General features: G+C 36.1%; 1 protein-coding gene across 4 annotated transcripts in view; it reads right to left on the bottom strand.

Moving 5' to 3' along the window:
• The window catches only part of dab2 (DAB adaptor protein 2), a 113587-nt gene extending 95916 nt beyond the window's left edge, over nucleotides 1–17671 (bottom strand). The window contains exon 1 of one of the 4 annotated variants that reach the window (XM_061966347.2): nucleotides 17406–17671. The gene's annotated coding sequence lies outside the window, so the exon portion shown is untranslated. The remainder of the gene's footprint in view (nucleotides 1–17405) is intronic. The other 3 variants (XM_061966348.2, XM_061966349.2, XM_061966350.2) reach the window with 3 other exon arrangements.
• Nucleotides 17672–20659: the final 2988 nt, after the last annotated feature.

The raw sequence follows: 20659 nt of genomic DNA, 5'->3' as shown, positions 1-20659 counted from the left end.
GGACGCAAAGGGTCATTAAAAGGGCTGTTTGCAAACTTTACGCCAGGCCTGGGTAATTATTTTGCCTCGGGGGGCCAAATTTAGAGAAAAACATGTGCCTGGGGGCCGGTATATCTATTTTTAGGAACACTAAAACAAAACCTCACAATAATGTCTGAATGCTAAAAACGTTATGACAGACCTCCTTAAAAAACGGAATGGAATTTTTTTAATTGTTTTACTGAATGAGACACCCAGAATATTGCATGAAAATAAAGAATGTTCATAGTTAATACAATATTAACTATGAAGGATAAAACACTGAATATTGACAACATATGAACGTCAATAATGTCTGATTAATGCTAAAAACGTTATGACAGACCGCCTTACAAAACGTAACGGAATTTTAAAACATTTTTATTGAATGAGACACCCAGAATGTACATGAAAATAAAGAATGTTTATAGCTAATACAATATTAACTATGAAGGATAAAACACTGAATATTGACAACATATGAACGTCACACCCCCTCTCCATCCACATTGTTTACCATTAAGCAAAGCGCAACAAAAATGCAACAAGCAGTGAAATATGCCGAACTCACTGCCGAATTACATTTGCATAGCTAATGCGGCTAACGCTACACTGTTTGCACAGTGCCAAAGTGGAAACACAAATATGGTCAGGATCCCAACTTTTGTACGTTTTGACACTTTTTTTTACAGTTAAAAGGGCTGTTTGCAACATTTACGCCAGACCTGGGCATTTATTTTGCCACAGGGGGCCAACTCGGGGGGCCAAATTTAGAGAAAAAAATGTGTTTGGGGGCCAGCATATCTATTTTTAGGAACACTAATGCAAAACATCACACGTTGTGACAGACCGCCTTAAAAAACGGAATGGAATTTTTAATTGTTTTACTGAATGAGACAGCCAGAATGAACATGAAAATAAAGAATGTGGGATTTACAATATTAACTATGAAGGATAAAACACTGAATATTGACAACATATGAACGTCACACCCCCTCTCCATCCACATTGTTTACCAGCAAGCGAAACGCAACTAACATTGAAATATGGACGCAAAGGGTAGTTAAAAGGGCTGTTTGCAAACTTTACGCCAGGCCTGGGTAATTATTTTGCCTCGGGGGGCCAAATTTAGAGAAAAACATGTGCCTGGGGGCCGGTATATCTATTTTTAGGAACACTAATACAAAACCTCACAATAATGTCTGAATGCTAAAAACGTTATGACAAACGGCCTTAAAAAACAGAACGGAATTTCAAATTGTTTTACTGAATGAGACACCCAGAATGTACATGAAAATAAAGAATGTTCATAATTAATACAATATTAACTATGAAGGATAAAACACTGAATATTGACAACATATGAACGTCAATAATGTCTGATTGAAAGCTAAAAACGTTACGACAGACCACCTTACAAAACATAACGGAATTTTAAATTTTTTTTATTGAATAGACACCCAGAATGTACATGAAAATAAAGAATGTTTATAGTTAATACAATATTAACTATGAAGGATAAAACACTGAATATTGACAACATATGAACGTCACACCCCCTCTCCATCCACATATTTTACCATCAAGCAAAGTGCAACAAAAATGCAACAAGCAGTGAAATATGCCGAACTCACTGCCGAATTACATTTGCATAGCTAATGTGGCTAACGCTACACTGTTTGCACAGTGCCAAAGTGGAAACACAAATATGGTCAGGATCCCAACTTTTGGACGTTTTGACACTTTTTTTTTTTACAGTTAAAAGGGCTGTTTGCAACATTTACGCCAGACCTGGGCATTTATTTTGCCACAGGGGGCCAACTCGGGGGGCCAAATTTAGAGAAAAAAATGTGTCTGGGGGCCAGCATATCTATTTTTAGGAACACTAATGCAAAACATTACACGTTATGACAGACCGCCTTAAAAAACAGAATGGAATTTTTAATTGTTTTATTGAATGAGACAGCCAGAATGAACATGAAAATAAAGAATGTGGGATTTACAATATTAACTATGAAGGATAAAACACTGAATATTGACAACATATGAACGTCACACCCCCTCTCCATCCACATATTTTACCATCAAGCAAAGCGCAACAAAAATGCAACAAGCAGTGAAATATGCCGAACTCGCTGCCGAATTACATTTGCATAGCTAATGCGGCTAACGCTACACTGTTTGCACAGTGCCAAAGTGGAAACACAAATATGGTCAGGATCCCAACTTTTGTACGTTTTGACACTTTTTTTTTTTACAGTTAAAAGGGCTGTTTGCAACATTTACGCCAGACCTGGGCATTTATTTTGCCACAGGGGGCCAACTCGGGGGGCCAAATTTAGAGAACAAATATGTGTCTGGGGGCCAGCATATCTATTTTTAGGAACACTAATGCAAAACATCACACGTTGTGACAGACCGCCTTAAAAAACGGAATGGAATTTTTAATTGTTTTACTGAATGAGACAGCCAGAATGAACATGAAAATAAAGAATGTGGGATTTACAATATTAACTATGAAGGATAAAACACTGAATATTGACAACATATGAACGTCGCATTCCCTCTTCATCCACATTGTGTACAATCAAGCGAAACGCAACTAACAGTGAAATATGGACGCAAAGGGTAGTTAAAAGGGCTGTTTGCAAACTTTACGCCAGGCCTGGGTAATTATTTTGCCTCGGGGGGCCAAATTTAGAGAAAAACATGTGCCTGGGGCCCGGGATATCTATTTTTAGGAACACTAATACAAAACCTCACAATAATGTCTGAATGCTAAAAACGTTAGGACAGACCGCCTTAAAAAACGGAATGGAATTTTTTAAGATTGTTTTACTGAATGAGACACCCAGAATATTGCATGAAAATAAAGAATGTTCATAGTTAATACAATATTAACTATGAAGGATAAAACACTGAATATTGACAACATATAAACGTCAATAATGTCTGATTAATGCTAAAAACGTTATGACAGACCGCCTTACAAAACGTAACGGAATTTTAAAACATTTTTATTGAATGAGACACCCAGAATGTACATGAAAATAAAGAACGTTCATAGTTAATACAATATTAACTATGAAGGATAAAACACTGAATATTGACAACATATGAACGTCACACCCCCTCTCCATCCACATTGTTTACAATCAAGCGAAACGCAACTAACAGTGAAATATGGACGCAAAGGGTAGTTAAAAGGGCTGTTTGCAAACTTTACGCCAGGCCTGGGTAATTATTTTGCCTCGGGGGGCCAAATTTAGAGAAAAACATGTGCCTGGGGGCCGGTATATCTATTTTTAGGAACACTAATACAAAACCTCACAATAATGTCTGAATGCTAAAAACGTTAGGACAGATCGCCTTAAAAAACGGAATGGAATTTTTTAAATTGTTTTACTGAATGAGACACCCAGAATATTGCATGAAAATAAAGAATGTTCATAGTTAATACAATATTAACTATGAAGGATAAAACACTGAATATTGACAACATATGAACGTCAATAATGTCTGATTGAATGCTAAAAACGTTACGACAGACCACCTTACAAAACGTAACGGAATTTTAAAACATTTTTATTGAATAGACACCCAGAATGTACATGAAAATAAAGAATGTTTATAGTTAATACAATATTAACTATGAAGGATAAAACACTGAATATTGACAACATATGAACGTCACACCCCCTCTCCATCCACATATTTTACCATCAAGCAAAGCGCAACAAAAATGCAACAAACAGTGAAATATGCCGAACTCGCTGCCGAATTACATTTGCATAGCTAATGCGGCTAACGCTACACTGTTTGCACAGTGCCAAAGTGGAAACACAAATATGGTCAGGATCCCAACTTTTGTACGTTTTGACACTTTTTTTACAGTTAAAAGGGCTGTTTGCAACTTTTACGCCAGACCTGGGCATTTATTTTACCACAGGGGGCCAACTCGGGGGGCCAAATTTAGAGAAAAAAATGTGTCTGGGGGCCAGCATATCTATTTTTAGGAACACTAATGCAAAACATTACACGTTGTGACAGACCGCCTTAAAAAAACGGAATGGAATTTTTAATTGTTTTATTGAATGAGACAGCCAGAATGAACATGAAAATAAAGAATGTGGGATTTACAATATTAACTATGAAGGATAAAACACTGAATATTGACAACATATGAACGTCACACCCCCTCTCCATCCACATTGTTTACAATCAAGCGAAACACAACTAACAGTGAAATATGGACGCAAAAGGGCTGTTTGCAAACTTTACGCCAGGCCTGGGTAATTATTTTGCCTCGGGGGGCCAAATTTAGAGAAAAACATGTGCCTGGGGGCCGGTATATCTATTTTTAGGAACACTAATGCAAAACATTACACGTTATGACAGACCGCCTTAAAAAACAGAATGGAATTTTTAATTGTTTTATTGAATGAGACAGCCAGAATGAACATGAAAATAAAGAATGTGGGATTTACAATATTAACTATGAAGGATAAAACACTGAATATTGACAACATATGAACGTCACACCCCCTCTCCATCCACATATTTTACAATCAAGCGAAATGCAACTAACAGTGAAATATGGACGCAAAGGGTCATTAAAAGGGCTGTTTGCAAACTTTACGCCAGGCCTGGGTAATTATTTTGCCTCGGGGGGCCAAATTTTGAGAAAAAAATGTGCCTTGGGGCCGGTATATCTATTTTTAGGAACACTAATACAAAACCTCACAATAATGTCTGAATGCTAATAACGTTATGACAGACCGCCTTAAAAAACAGAATGGAATTTTTAAAATTGTTTTACTGAATGAGACACCCAGAATATTGCATGAAAATAAAGAATGTTCATAGTTAATACAATATTAACTATGAAGGATAAAACACTGAATATTGACAACATATGAACGTCAATAATGTCTGATTGAATGCTAAAAACGTTATGACAGACCGCCTTACAAAACGTAACGGAATTTTAAAACATTTTTATTGAATGAGACACCCAGAATGTACATGAAAATAAAGAACGTTCATAGCTAATACAATATTAACTATGAAGGATAAAACACTGAATATTGACAACATATGAACGTCACACCCCCTCTCCATCCACATATTTTACCATCAAGCAAAGCGCAACAAAAATGCAACAAACAGTGAAATATGCCGAACTCACTGCCGAATTACATTTGCATAGCTAATGTGGCTAACGCTACACAGTGCCAAAGTGGAAACACAAATATGGTCAGGATCCCAACTTTTGTACGTTTTGACACTTTTTTTTACAGTTAAAAGGGCTGTTTGCAACATTTACGCCAGACCTGGGCATTTATTTTGCCACAGGGGGCCAACTCGGGGGGCCAAATTTAGAGAAAAAAATGTGTCTGGGGGCCAGCATATCTATTTTTAGGAACACTAATGCAAAACATCACACGTTGTGACAGACCGCCTTAAAACACAGAATGGAATTCTTAATTTTTTTATTGAATGAAACCCCCAGAATGAACATGAAACAAAAGAATGTGGGATTTACAATATTAACTATGAAGGATAAAACACTGAATATTGACAACATATGAACGTCACACCCCCTCTCCATCCACATTGTTTACCAGCAAGCGAAACGCAACTAACATTGAAATATGGACGCAAAGGGTAGTTAAAAGGGCTGTTTGCAAACTTTACGCCAGGCCTGGGCAATTATTTTGCCTCGGGGGGCCAAATTTAGAGAAAAACATGTGCCTGGGGCCCAGGATATCTATTTTTAGGAACACTAATACAAAACCTCACAATAATGTCTGAATGCTAAAAACGTTATGACAGACCGCATTAAAAAACGGAATGGAATTTTTAAAATTGTTTTACTGAATGAGACACCCAGAATGTACATGAAAATAAAGAATGTTCATAGTTAATACAATATTAACTATGAAGGATAAAACACTGAATATTGACAACATATGAACGTCAATAATGTCTGATTGAAAGCTAAAAACGTTACGACAGACCGCCTTACAAAACGTAACGGAATTTTAAAACATTTTTATTGAATGAGACACCCAGAATGTACATGAAAATAAAGAACGTTCATAGTTAATACAATATTAACTATGAAGGATAAAACACTGAATATTGACAACATATGAACGTCACACCCCCTCTCCATCCACATTGTTTACCATTAAGTAAAGCGCAACAAAAATGCAACAAACAGTGAAATATGCCGAACTTGCTGCCGAATTACATTTGCATAGCTAATGCGGCTAACGCTACACTGTTTGCACAGTGCCAAAGTGGAAACACAAATATGGTCAGGATCCCAACTTTTGGACGTTTTGACACTTTTTTTTACAGTTAAAAGGGCTGTTTGCAACATTTACGCCAGACCTGGGCATTTATTTTGCCTCGGGGGGCCAAATTTAGAGAAAAAAATGTGTCTGGGGGTCAGCATATCTATTTTTAGGAACACTAATGCAAAACATCACACGTTGTGACAGACCGCCTTAAAAAACGGAATGGAATTTTTAATTGTTTTATTGAATGAGACAGCCAGAATGAACATGAAAATAAAGAATGTGGGATTTACAATATTAACTATGAAGGATAAAACATTGAATATTGACAACATATGAACGTCACACCCCCTCTCCATCCACATATTTTACCATCAAGCAAAGCGCAACAAAAATGCAACAAGCAGTGAAATATGCCGAACTCGCTGCCGAATTACATTTGCATAGCTAATGCGGCTAACGCTACACTGTTTGCACAGTGCCAAAGTGGAAACACAAAAATGGTCAGGATCCCAACTTTTGTACGTTTTGACACTTTTTTTTTTTACAGTTAAAAGGGCTGTTTGCAACATTTACGCCAGACCTGGGCATTTATTTTGCCACAGGGGGCCAACTCGGGGGGCCAAATTTAGAGAAAAAAATGTGTCTGGGGGCCAGCATATCTATTTTTAGGAACACTAATGCAAAACATCACACGTTGTGACAGACCGCCTTAAAACACAGAATGGAATTCTTAATTTTTTTATTGAATGAAACCCCCAGAATGAACATGAAACAAAAGAATGTGGGATTTACAATATTAACTATGAAGGATAAAACACTGAATATTGACAACATATGAACGTCACACCCCCTCTCCATCCACATTGTTTACCAGCAAGCGAAACGCAACTAACATTGAAATATGGACGCAAAGGGTAGTTAAAAGGGCTGTTTGCAAACTTTACGCCAGGCCTGGGCAATTATTTTGCCTCGGGGGGCCAAATTTAGAGAAAAACATGTGCCTGGGGCCCAGGATATCTATTTTTAGGAACACTAATACAAAACCTCACAATAATGTCTGAATGCTAAAAACGTTATGACAGACCGCATTAAAAAACGGAATGGAATTTTTAAAATTGTTTTACTGAATGAGACACCCAGAATGTACATGAAAATAAAGAATGTTCATAGTTAATACAATATTAACTATGAAGGATAAAACACTGAATATTGACAACATATGAACGTCAATAATGTCTGATTGAAAGCTAAAAACGTTACGACAGACCGCCTTACAAAACGTAACGGAATTTTAAAACATTTTTATTGAATGAGACACCCAGAATGTACATGAAAATAAAGAACGTTCATAGTTAATACAATATTAACTATGAAGGATAAAACACTGAATATTGACAACATATGAACGTCACACCCCCTCTCCATCCACATTGTTTACCATTAAGTAAAGCGCAACAAAAATGCAACAAACAGTGAAATATGCCGAACTTGCTGCCGAATTACATTTGCATAGCTAATGCGGCTAACGCTACACTGTTTGCACAGTGCCAAAGTGGAAACACAAATATGGTCAGGATCCCAACTTTTGGACGTTTTGACACTTTTTTTTACAGTTAAAAGGGCTGTTTGCAACATTTACGCCAGACCTGGGCATTTATTTTGCCTCGGGGGGCCAAATTTAGAGAAAAAAATGTGTCTGGGGGTCAGCATATCTATTTTTAGGAACACTAATGCAAAACATCACACGTTGTGACAGACCGCCTTAAAAAACGGAATGGAATTTTTAATTGTTTTATTGAATGAGACAGCCAGAATGAACATGAAAATAAAGAATGTGGGATTTACAATATTAACTATGAAGGATAAAACATTGAATATTGACAACATATGAACGTCACACCCCCTCTCCATCCACATATTTTACCATCAAGCAAAGCGCAACAAAAATGCAACAAGCAGTGAAATATGCCGAACTCGCTGCCGAATTACATTTGCATAGCTAATGCGGCTAACGCTACACTGTTTGCACAGTGCCAAAGTGGAAACACAAAAATGGTCAGGATCCCAACTTTTGTACGTTTTGACACTTTTTTTTTTTACAGTTAAAAGGGCTGTTTGCAACATTTACGCCAGACCTGGGCATTTATTTTGCCACAGGGGGCCAACTCGGGGGGCCAAATTTAGAGAAAAAAATGTGTCTGGGGGCCAGCATATCTATTTTTAGGAACACTAATGCAAAACATCACACGTTATGACAGACCGCCTTAAAAAACGTAATAGAATTTTTTATTGTTTTACTGAATGAGACACCCAGAATGTACATGAAAATAAAGAATGTGTGATTTACAATATTAACTATGAAGGATAAAACACTGAATATTGACAACATATGAACGTCACACCCCATCTCCATCCACATTGTTTACCATCAAGCGAAACGCAACTAACAGTGAAATATGCACGTAAAGGGTCATTAAAAGGGCTGTTTGCAAACTTTACGCCAGGCCTGGGTAATTATTTTGCCTCGGGGGGCCAAATTTAGAGAAAAACATGTGCCTGGGGGCCGGTATGTCTATTTTTAGGAACACTAATACAAAACCTCACAATGTCTGAATGCTAAAAACTTTATGACAGACCGCCTTAAAAAACGGAATGGAATTTTTAAAATTGTTTTACTGAATGAGACACCCAGAATATTGCATGAAAATAAAGAATGTTCATAGTTAATACAATATTAACTATGAAGGATAAAACACTGAATATTGACAACATATGAACGTCAATAATGTCTGATTGAATGCTAAAAACGTTACGACAGACCGCCTTACAAAACGTAACGGAATTTTAAAACATTTTTATTGAATGAGACACCCAGAATGTACATGAAAATAAATAATGTTTATAGCTAATACAATATTAACTATGAACGATAAAACACTGAAACTTGACATCTGAACGTCAATAATGTCTGATTGAATGCTAAAAACGTTATGACAGACCGCTTTACAAAACGTAACGGAATTTAAACATTTTTTACTGAATGAGACAGCCAGAATGTACATGACAATAAAGAATGTGTGATTTACAATATTAACTATGAAGGATAAAACAGTGAATATTGACAACATATGAACGTTACATTCCCTCTCCATCCACATTGTTTACAATCAAGCTAAACGCAACTAATAACTCATAAGAACTCACGACACAACTACGCCGCACGTAACACACGCATTAACTTTGTGCGTTGTTAGCGAAAGACAGCAGTTTGGCGGAGTTTAGCTACTAACGTAAGCTATCATTGGATGTCTATCATACTTTTTCCACTGAAGGCCACAGACTGATGAATCAAAGGATATTGTTTACCTTCAAAACCAGTACGATATGTAGGTTTTGTTTCCTCCAAAGAACTGTAAAATGCAATTTCGGTATAACGTTCTTGTGAATGCAGAAGAGCCAAAGCCAAACTCAAATGCTAACAGTTAGCATACGGACCAGATAGAGTCAAGTAACAAAAACTATGATGTACAGTACTACGCTAACATACGAATAATAACATGCTCACAGTTAACAATAGTGGAATAATATATGACACTGAGGTGTCATATCCAGCATGCTAAAATGCTAACTGTAACATGTGTTAAGTACCAAAATATATTACTCTGAGGTGTGTACCTCACGTTTAATCAATGTCTGGTTCTGACGTTGAAATTTAGTCATTTCCCAATCTATATTCAACAACACAAACAACGTTGAAACAACATGCTCTTTGACGACGTTTAATCAATGTCTGGTTCTAACATTTGATTTCACCATTGAAGTTTAGTAATTTTCCAACCAATATTCAACAACGCAAACACAACGTTGAAACAACATGCCCTTTGACAACGTTTATTCAATGTCTGGTTCTGACGTTGATTTGACCATTGAAATGTAGTCTTTTCCCAACCAATATTCAACAACGCAAACACAACACACTCTTTGACAACGTTTAATCAATGTCTGGTTCTGACATTTGATTTGACCATTGAAGTTTAGTCATTTTCCAACCAATATTCAACAACGCAAACGACGTTGGAACAACATGCTCTTTGACGACGTTTAATCAATGTCTGGTTCTGACATTTGATTTCACCATTGAAATTAAGTCATTTCCCCAACCAATATTCAACAACGCAAACACAACACTCTTTGACGACGTTTAATCAATGTCTGGTTCTGACATTTGATTTGACCATTGAAATTTAGTAATTTTCCAACCAATATTCAACAACGCAAACACAACGTTGGAACAACATGCCCTTTGACGACGTTTATTCAATGTCTGGTTCTGACGTTGATTTGACCATTGAAATGTAGTCTTTTCCCAACCAATATTCAACAACGCAAACACAACACACTCTTTGACAACGTTTAATCAATGTCTGGTTCTGACATTTGATTTGACCATTGAAGTTTAGTCATTTTCCAACCAATATTCAACAACGCAAACAACGTTGGAACAACATGCTCTTTGACGACGTTTTATCGATGTCTAGTTCTGACATTGAAATTTAGTCATTTTCTAACCAATATTCAACAACGCAAACACAACGTTGGAACAACATGCTCTTTGACGACGTTTAATCAATGTCTGGTTCTGACATTTGATTTGACCATTGAAGTTTAGTCAATTTCCAACCAATATTCAACAACGCAAACACAACATGCTCTTTGACGACGTTTAATGAATGTCTGGTTGAGACGTTAAGTTGACCATTGAAGTTTGGTAATTTCCCAACCAATATTCAACAACTCAAACACAACGTTGGATCAACATGCTCTTTGACGACGTTTAATCAATGTCTGGTTCTGACGTTGATTTGACCATTGAAATGTTGTCATTTCCCAACCAATATTTAACAACGCAAACAATGTTGAAACAACATGCTTTTTGACAACGTTTATTCACTGTCAGGTTGAGATGTTAATTTGACCATAGAAATTTTGTCATTTCCCAACCAATATTCAACAACGCAAACACAACATGCTCTTTGACGACGTTTAATCAATGTCTGGTTCTGACATTGATTTGACCATTGAAATGTAGTCATTTTCCAACCAATATTCAACAACGCAAACACAACGTAGAAACAACATGCTCTTTGACGATGTTTATTCAATGTCTGGTTGAGACATTAATTTGACCATTGAAGTTTGGTCATTTCCCAACCAATATTCAACAACGCAAACACAACGTTGAAACAATATGCCCTTTGACTGTGTTTAATTGATGTCTGATTCTAACATTGGTTTGACCATTGAAGTTTGGTCATTTCCCAACCAATATTCAACAACGCAAACACAACGTTGAAACAACCTGCTCTTTGACGACGTTTAATCAATGTCTGGTTCTGACATTGAAATTTAGTCCTTTCCCAACCAATGTTCAATAACGCAAACACAACGTTGAAACAACATGCTCTTTGACGACGTTTATTCAATGTCTGGTTGAGACATTAATTTGACCATTGAAGTTTGGTCATTTCCCAACCAATATTCTACAACGCAAACACAACGTTGAAACAACATGCTCTTTGACGACATTTAATCAATGTCTGGTTCTGACATTCGATTTGGCCATTTTAATGTAGTCATTTTCCAACCAATATTCAACAACGCAAACAACGTTGGAACAACATGCTCTTTGACGATGTTTTATCGATGTCTGGTTCTGACATTGAAATTTAGTAATTTTCCAACCAATATTCAACAACGCAAACACAAGATTGGAGCAACATGCCCTTAGAAGACGTTTAATCAATGTCTGATTCTGACATTGGTTTGACCATTGAAGTTTGGTCATTTCCCAACACATATTCAACAACGCAAACACAACATGCTCTTTGACGACGTTTAATCAATGTCTGGTTCTGACATTTGATTTGACCATTGAAATGTTGTCATTTTCCAACCAATATTCAACAACGCAAACATGCTCTTTGACGATGTTTAATCAATGTCTGGTTCTGACATTGAAATTTAGTCCTTTCCCAACCAATATTCAACAACGCAAACACAACGTTGAAACAACATGCTCTTTGACGACGTTTATTCAATGTCTGGTTGAGACATTAATTTGACCATTGAATTTTGGTCATTTCCCAACCAATATTCAACAACGCAAACACAACGTAGAAACAACATTCTCTTTGACGACGTTTAATCAATGTCTGGTTCTGACATTGAAATTTAGTCCTTTCCCAACCAATATTCAACAACGCAAACACAACGTTGAAACAACCTGCTCTTTGACGACGTTTAATCAATGTCTGGTTCTGACATTGAAATTTAGTCCTTTACCAACCAATATTCAATGCAAACACAACGTTGAAACAACATGCTCTTTGACGACGTTTAATCAATGTCTGTTTCTGACATTTGATTTGGCCATTGGAATGTAGTCCTTTACCAACCAATATTCAACAACGCAAACAACGTTGGAACAACATGCTCTTTGACGATGTTTTATCGATGTCTGGTTCTGACATTGAAATGTAGTCCTTTCCCAACCAATATTCAACAACGCAAACACAACGTTGAAACAACATGCTCTTTGACGACGTTTATTCAATGTCTGGTTGAGACATTAATTTGACCATTGAAGTTTGGTCATTTCTCAACCAATATTCTACAACGCAAACACAACGTTGAAACAACATGCTCTTTGACGACATTTAATCAATGTCTGGTTCTGACATTGAAATTTAGTCCTTTCCCAACCAATATTCAACAACGCAAACAACGTTGGAACAACATGCTCTTTGACGTTTAATCAATGTCTGGTTCTGACATTGGTTTGACCATTGAAGTTTGGTCATTTCCCAACCAATATTCTACAACGCAAACACAACGTTGAAACATGCTCTTTGACGACGTTTAATCAATGTCTGGTTCTGACATTCGATTTGGCCATTTTAATGTAGTCATTTTCCAACCAATATTCAACAACGCAAACAACGTTGGAACAACATGCTCTTTGACGATGTTTTATCGATGTCTGGTTCTGACATTGAAATTTAGTAATTTTCCAACCAATATTCAACAATGCAAACACAAGATTGGAGCAACATGCCCTTAGAAGACGTTTAATCAATGTCTGATTCTGACATTTGATTTGACCATTGAAGTTTGGTCATTTCCCAACACATATTCAACAACGCAAACACAACGTTGAAACATGCTCTTTGACGACGTTTAATCAATGTCTGGTTCTGACATTTGATTTGGCCATTGGAATTTTGTAATTTCCCAACCAATATTCAACAACGCAAACACAACGTAGAAACAACATTCTCTTTGACGACGTTTAATCAATGTCTGGTTCTGACATTGAAATTTAGTCCTTTCCCAACCAATATTCAACAACGCAAACACAACGTTGAAACAACCTGCTCTTTGACGACGTTTAATCAATGTCTGGTTCTGACATTGAAATTTAGTCCTTTACCAACCAATATTCAATGCAAACACAACGTTGAAACAACATGCTCTTTGACGACGTTTAATCAATGTCTGTTTCTGACATTTGATTTGGCCATTGGAATGTAGTCCTTTACCAACCAATATTCAACAACGCAAACAACGTTGGAACAACATGCTCTTTGACGATGTTTTATCGATGTCTGGTTCTGACATTGAAATGTAGTCCTTTCCCAACCAATATTCAACAACGCAAACACAACGTTGAAACAACATGCTCTTTGACGACGTTTATTCAATGTCTGGTTGAGACATTAATTTGACCATTGAAGTTTGGTCATTTCTCAACCAATATTCTACAACGCAAACACAACGTTGAAACAACATGCTCTTTGACGACATTTAATCAATGTCTGGTTCTGACATTGAAATTTAGTCCTTTCCCAACCAATATTCAACAACGCAAACAACGTTGGAACAACATGCTCTTTGACGTTTAATCAATGTCTGGTTCTGACATTGGTTTGACCATTGAAGTTTGGTCATTTCCCAACCAATATTCTACAACGCAAACACAACGTTGAAACATGCTCTTTGACGACGTTTAATCAATGTCTGGTTCTGACATTCGATTTGGCCATTTTAATGTAGTCATTTTCCAACCAATATTCAACAACGCAAACAACGTTGGAACAACATGCTCTTTGACGATGTTTTATCGATGTCTGGTTCTGACATTGAAATTTAGTAATTTTCCAACCAATATTCAACAATGCAAACACAAGATTGGAGCAACATGCCCTTAGAAGACGTTTAATCAATGTCTGATTCTGACATTTGATTTGACCATTGAAGTTTGGTCATTTCCCAACACATATTCAACAACGCAAACACAACGTTGAAACATGCTCTTTGACGACGTTTAATCAATGTCTGGTTCTGACATTTGATTTGGCCATTGGAATTTTGTAATTTCCCAACCAATATTCAACAACGCAAACAACGTAGAAACAACCTGCTCTTTGACGACGTTTAATCAATGTCTGGTTCTGACATTTGATTTGGCCATTGGAATGTCGTCATTTTCCAACCAATATTCAACAATGCAAACACAAGGTTGGAGCAACATGCCCTTAGAAGACGTTTAATCAATGTCTGATTCTGACATTGGTTTGACCATTGAAGTTTGGTCATTTACCAACACATATTCAACAACGCAAACACAACGTTGAAACAACATGGTCTTTGACGACGTTTAATCAACGTCTGGTTCTGACATCGATTTGACCATTGAAATGTAGTCATTTTCCAACCAACATTCAACAACGCAAACAACATGCTCTTTGACGATGTTTATTCAATGTCTGGTTGAAGTTTGGTCATTTCCCAACTAACAACCTGCATCAAACGTTAGACATCAATGTCGTTGCAATTGACTGATACAACTATTTGGCAAGGTTGTTTCAAAGTCCGGTTTTAAGGGACATGTACAGGTAAAAGCCAGTAAATTAGAATATTTTGAAAAACTTGATTTATTTCAGTAATTGCATTCAAAAGGTGTAACTTGTACATTATATTTATTCATTGCACACAGACTGATGCATTCAAATGTTTATTTCATTTAATTTTGATGATTTGAAGTGGCAACAAATGAAAATCCAAAATTCCGTGTGTCACAAAATTAGAATATTACTTAAGGCTAATACAAAAAAGGGATTTTTAGAAATGTTGGCCAACTGAAAAGTATGAAAATGAAAAATATGAGCATGTACAATACTCAATACTTGGTTGGAGCTCCTTTTGCCTCAATTACTGCGTTAATGCGGCGTGGCATGGAGTCGATGAGTTTCTGGCACTGCTCAGGTGTTATGAGAGCCCAGGTTGCTCTGATAGTGGCCTTCAACTCTTCTGCGTTTTTGGGTCTGGCATTCTGCATCTTCCTTTTCACAATACCCCACAGATTTTCTATGGGGCTAAGGTCAGGGGAGTTGGCGGGCCAATTTAGAACAGAAATACCATGGTCCGTAAACCAGGCACGGGTAGATTTTGCGCTGTGTGCAGGCGCCAAGTCCTGTTGGAACTTGAAATCTCCATCTCCATAGAGCAGGTCAGCAGCAGGAAGCATGAAGTGCTCTAAAACTTGCTGGTAGACGGCTGCGTTGACCCTGGATCTCAGGAAACAGAGTGGACCGACACCAGCAGATGACATGGCACCCCAAACCATCACCCAACCATGCAAATTTTGCATTTCCTTTGGAAATCGAGGTCCCAGAGTCTGGAGGAAGACAGGAGAGACACAGGATCCACGTTGCCTGAAGTCTAGTGTAAAGTTTCCACCATCAGTGATGGTTTGGGGTGCCATGTCATCTGCTGGTGTCGGTCCACTCTGTTTCCTGAGATCCAGGGTCAACGCAGCCGTCTACCAGCAAGTTTTAGAGCACTTCATGCTTCCTGCTGCTGACCTGCTCTATGGAGATGGAGATTTCAAGTTCCAACAGGACTTGGCGCCTGCACACAGCGCAAAATCTACCCGTGCCTGGTTTACGGACCATGGTATTTCTGTTCTAAATTGGCCCGCCAACTCCCCTGACCTTAGCCCCATAGAAAATCTGTGGGGTATTGTGAAAAGGAAGATGCAGAATGCCAGAGCCAAAAACGCAGAAGAGTTGAAGGCCACTATCAGAGCAACCTGGGCTCTCATAACACCTGAGCAGTGCCAGAAACTCATCGACTCCATGCCACGCCGCATTAACGCAGTAATTGAGGCAAAAGGAGCTCCAACCAAGTATTGAGTATTGTACATGCTCATATTTTTCATTTTCATACTTTTCAGTTGGCCAACATTTCTAAAAATCCCTTTTTTGTATTAGCCTTAAGTAATATTCTAATTTTGTGACACACGGAATTTTGGATTTTCATTTGTTGCCACTTCAAATCATCAAAATTAAATGAAATAAACATTTGAATGCATCAGTCTGTGTGCAATGAATAAATATAATGTACAAGTTACACCTTTTGAATGCAATTACTGAAATAAATCAAGTTTTTCAAAATATTCTAATTTACTGGCTTTTACCTGTATGTGTAATCGATGTCTGGTGCCTGCTGGGTAATGGCTGATCTAGCAAGACAGGACACATGACCACGTAAAGCCTCGTTAAAAAAAAAAATAAGGAAATGTCAGCGGTTTACTGCAAACTCCAGTTAAAGGATAAGAGTTGAGCTGGGTCACGACCCAGAGAGTCAGCAGAATGAAGCAGCAAGAAGCAGAAGGGATTGTTTGGGGGGGGGGGGGCCGAAATGTCACAATCCTGGGGCCGTCAGGAAATGTAAAGCGGCGCACATCTGGAGGAAATCAGGCGGTGAGTCAGTCAAGGAGCTGTGGCGTAACTGCACCCAGCAATGCAAAGAAAGGCCAGTTCTAGACCGAGACCCAGCCAAGTGACACATGGCAGGCAATGTGGCAAACAGGACGAAGGAGCCATTAAAAACTTGCCCCAAAAAAAGTTTGTCAACACCGCTGCTGCTCACTGCTCCCCTCATTAACTCAACTCAATACATTCATAGGTGGAAAGTGCATGCATTTGTTTTGAAAAGTGCCACAAAGAGAGTACTAACCGTGTTTTCGGGGGCTCCGGTGTCACGCACAAAGTCAGCGGGAATGAAGCGAGCATCGAGCGGCCAGTCAGATGTTTTCCGCTCAAGTGGAGCTCAGGGAGGCTCCGAGTGCCGCAAACTCGCAGTTTAACTCTTCTTCCGCCGCCTGCCTGGGCACCGCGGCTGGAGGAAGTGGGCGGTCTCACGCGTGGAGGGTCGTCACTCGGTGCGTGGATAGGACGTGTGCGTGGGTCACCTCCGCTTTTATTACTTCGCGTCTGCTTTTTTTTTTTTTTAATGAAGAATACTCACGTTGGCTGCAGCGCCCTCTAGCGTTACGAGTGGTCCTCTTTATTTTATTTATTTTTTTTTTTTCAAACGTTATTATGTTTATAAAAATATACATATCTTAACTAAACCATTTTTAAAAATTATTGGGGTTAAATCCACGTCTTTATACACTTTTTTTTTTTTTTGGACACTTCATTTATTGTATGCGTTTGAATATGGTGAACGATATTATGTTGACAATTTCATTGAATAAAAATGTGTGTTTTTAAAATTCAGTGTGTAGAAATTCAAGCGTTAAAAAAAAAAAATAATAATATTCGTTGCTTCAAAACTTAAAAGACTCATTTCCGGTAAGCAGTCGAGCCAGTCTCAGAAGCAGCCAATGAGGTGGCAAGTGTGAAGTCACGTGACCCCGGTACTTGCAAAATATAAAGTTCTGAGACCTTTAAATCTTCCCTATTAGATTAATAAAGTTATTTGTTGTTGGTTGATACATAATTATTTATTTTTTCCACCGTCAAATGTTTAGATATTATGTTTATAAAAATGTTTTTCTTGTAGTGTGTATTGTATTTTTTTATTTTTTTTTACATATCTGAAATAAACCATTCAAAAATTATTAAGGTTAATCGATTTTTTTTTTTTTTTTTTTTTTTTGGAATATTTATGTAACCGAATTTTATGCGTTTGAATATTGTGAACTAAAATGATGCTTACAATTTAATTGAATAAAAATGTGTGAGAAAAATTTGACTCAGTTTGTCAAATTAAAGTGTTTGAAATTCAGCGTAAAAAAAATAAAAATATTAAAAAAAATATATATATATATATATATATATATATATATATATATATATATATATATATATATATATATATATATATATATATATATATATATATATATATATATATATTTGTTGCTTCAAAATTTAAGACTCACTTCCGGTAAGCAGTCGAGCCAGTCTCAGAAGCAGCCAATGAGGTGGCAAGTGTGAAGTCACGTGACCCCGGTACTTGCAAAATATAAAGTTCTGAGACCTTTAAATCTTCCCTATTAGATTAATAAAGTTATTTGTTGTTGGTTGATACATAATTATTTATTTTTTCCTACATTTAAAACACTTACAGGTGCAAAGTATTCTTTCCACCGTCAAATGTTTAGATATTATGTTTATAAAAATGTTTTTCTTGTAGTGTGTATTGTATTTTTTATATTTTTTTTACATATCTGAAATAAACCATTCAAAAATTATTGAGGTTAATCCATGTCTTTTTACGATTTTTTTTTTGTTGTTTTGTTTTTGGAATATTTATGTAACCGAATTTTATGCGTTTGAATATTGTGAACTAAAATGATGCTTACAATTTAATTGAATAAAAATGTGTGAGAAAAATTTGACTCAGTTTGTCAAATTAAAGTGTGTAGAAATTCAGCGTAAAAAAAAATATATATATATATATATATATATATATATATATATATATATATATATATATATATATATATATATATATATATATATATATATATATATATTTGTTGCTTCAAAATTTAAGACTCACTTCCGGTAAGCAGTCGAGCCAGTCTCAGAAGCAGCCAATGAGATGTCAAGTGTGAAGTCACGTGACCCCGGTACTTGCAAAATATAAAGTTCTGAGACCTTTAAATCTTCCCTATTAGATTAATAAAGTTATTTGTTGTTGGTTGATACATAATTATTTATTTTTTCCTACATTTAAAACACTTACAGGTGCAAAGTATTCTTTCCACCGTCAAATGTTTAGATATTATGTTTATAAAAATGTTTTTCTTGTAGTGTGTATTGTATTTTGTATTTTTTTTTACATATCTGAAATAAACCATTCAAAAATTATTGAGGTTAATCCATGTCTTTTTACGATTTTTTATTTATTTTTTTAATATTTATGTAACCGAATTTTATGCGTTTGAATATTGTGAACTAAAATGATGCTTACAATTTAATTGAATAAAAATGTGTGAGAAAATTTTGACTCAGTTTGTCAAATTAAAGTGTTTGAAATTCAGCGTAAAAAAAAAATATATATATATATATATATATTTGTTGCTTCAAAATTTAAGACTCACTTCCGGTAAGCAGTCGAGCCAGTCTCAGAAGCAGCCAATGAGGTGGCAAGTGTGAAGTCACGTGACCCCGGTACTTGCAAAATATAAAGTTCTGAGACCTTTAAATCTTCCCTATTAGATTAATAAAGTTATTTGTTGTTGGTTGATACATAATTATTTTTTTTTTTCTACATTTAAAACACTTACAGGTGCAAAGTATTCTTTCCACCGTCAAATGTTTAGATATTATGTTTATAAAAATGTTTTTCTTGTAGTGTGTATTGTATTTTTTTTATTTTTTTTTACATATCTGAAATAAACCATTCAAAAATTATTAAGGTTAATCCATGTCTTTTTACGATTTTTTTTGTTTGTTTTTTTTTTGGAATATTTATGTAACCGAATTTTATGCGTTTGAATATTGTGAACTAAAATGATGCTTACAATTTAATTGAATAAAAATGTGTGAGAAAAATTTGACTCAGTTTGTCAAATTAAAGTGTTTGAAATTCAGCGTAAAAAAAAAAAATATATATATATATATATATTTGTTGCTTCAAAATTTAAGACTCACTTCCGGTAAGCAGTCGAGCCAGTCTCAGAAGCAGCCAATGAGGTGGCAAGTGTGAAGTCACGTGACCCCGGTACTTGCAAAATATAAAGTTCTGAGACCTTTAAATCTTCCCTATTAGATTAATAAAGTTATTTGTTGTTGGTTGATACATAATTATTTATTTTTTCCTACATTTAAAACACTTACAGGTGCAAAGTATTCTTTCCACCGTCAAATGTTTAGATATTATGTTTATAAAAATGTTTTTCTTGTAGTGTGTATTGTATTTTTTTTTTTTTTTTTTACATATCTGAAATAAACCATTCAAAAATTATTAAGGTT

Source organism: Nerophis lumbriciformis, linkage group LG11, assembly GCF_033978685.3.
Source record: "Nerophis lumbriciformis linkage group LG11, RoL_Nlum_v2.1, whole genome shotgun sequence".
Taxonomy (NCBI): Eukaryota; Metazoa; Chordata; class Actinopteri; order Syngnathiformes; family Syngnathidae; genus Nerophis; species Nerophis lumbriciformis.
The sequence above is the reverse complement of the archived record's forward strand: the minus strand, read 5'-3'. Positions and strand labels throughout refer to the sequence as shown.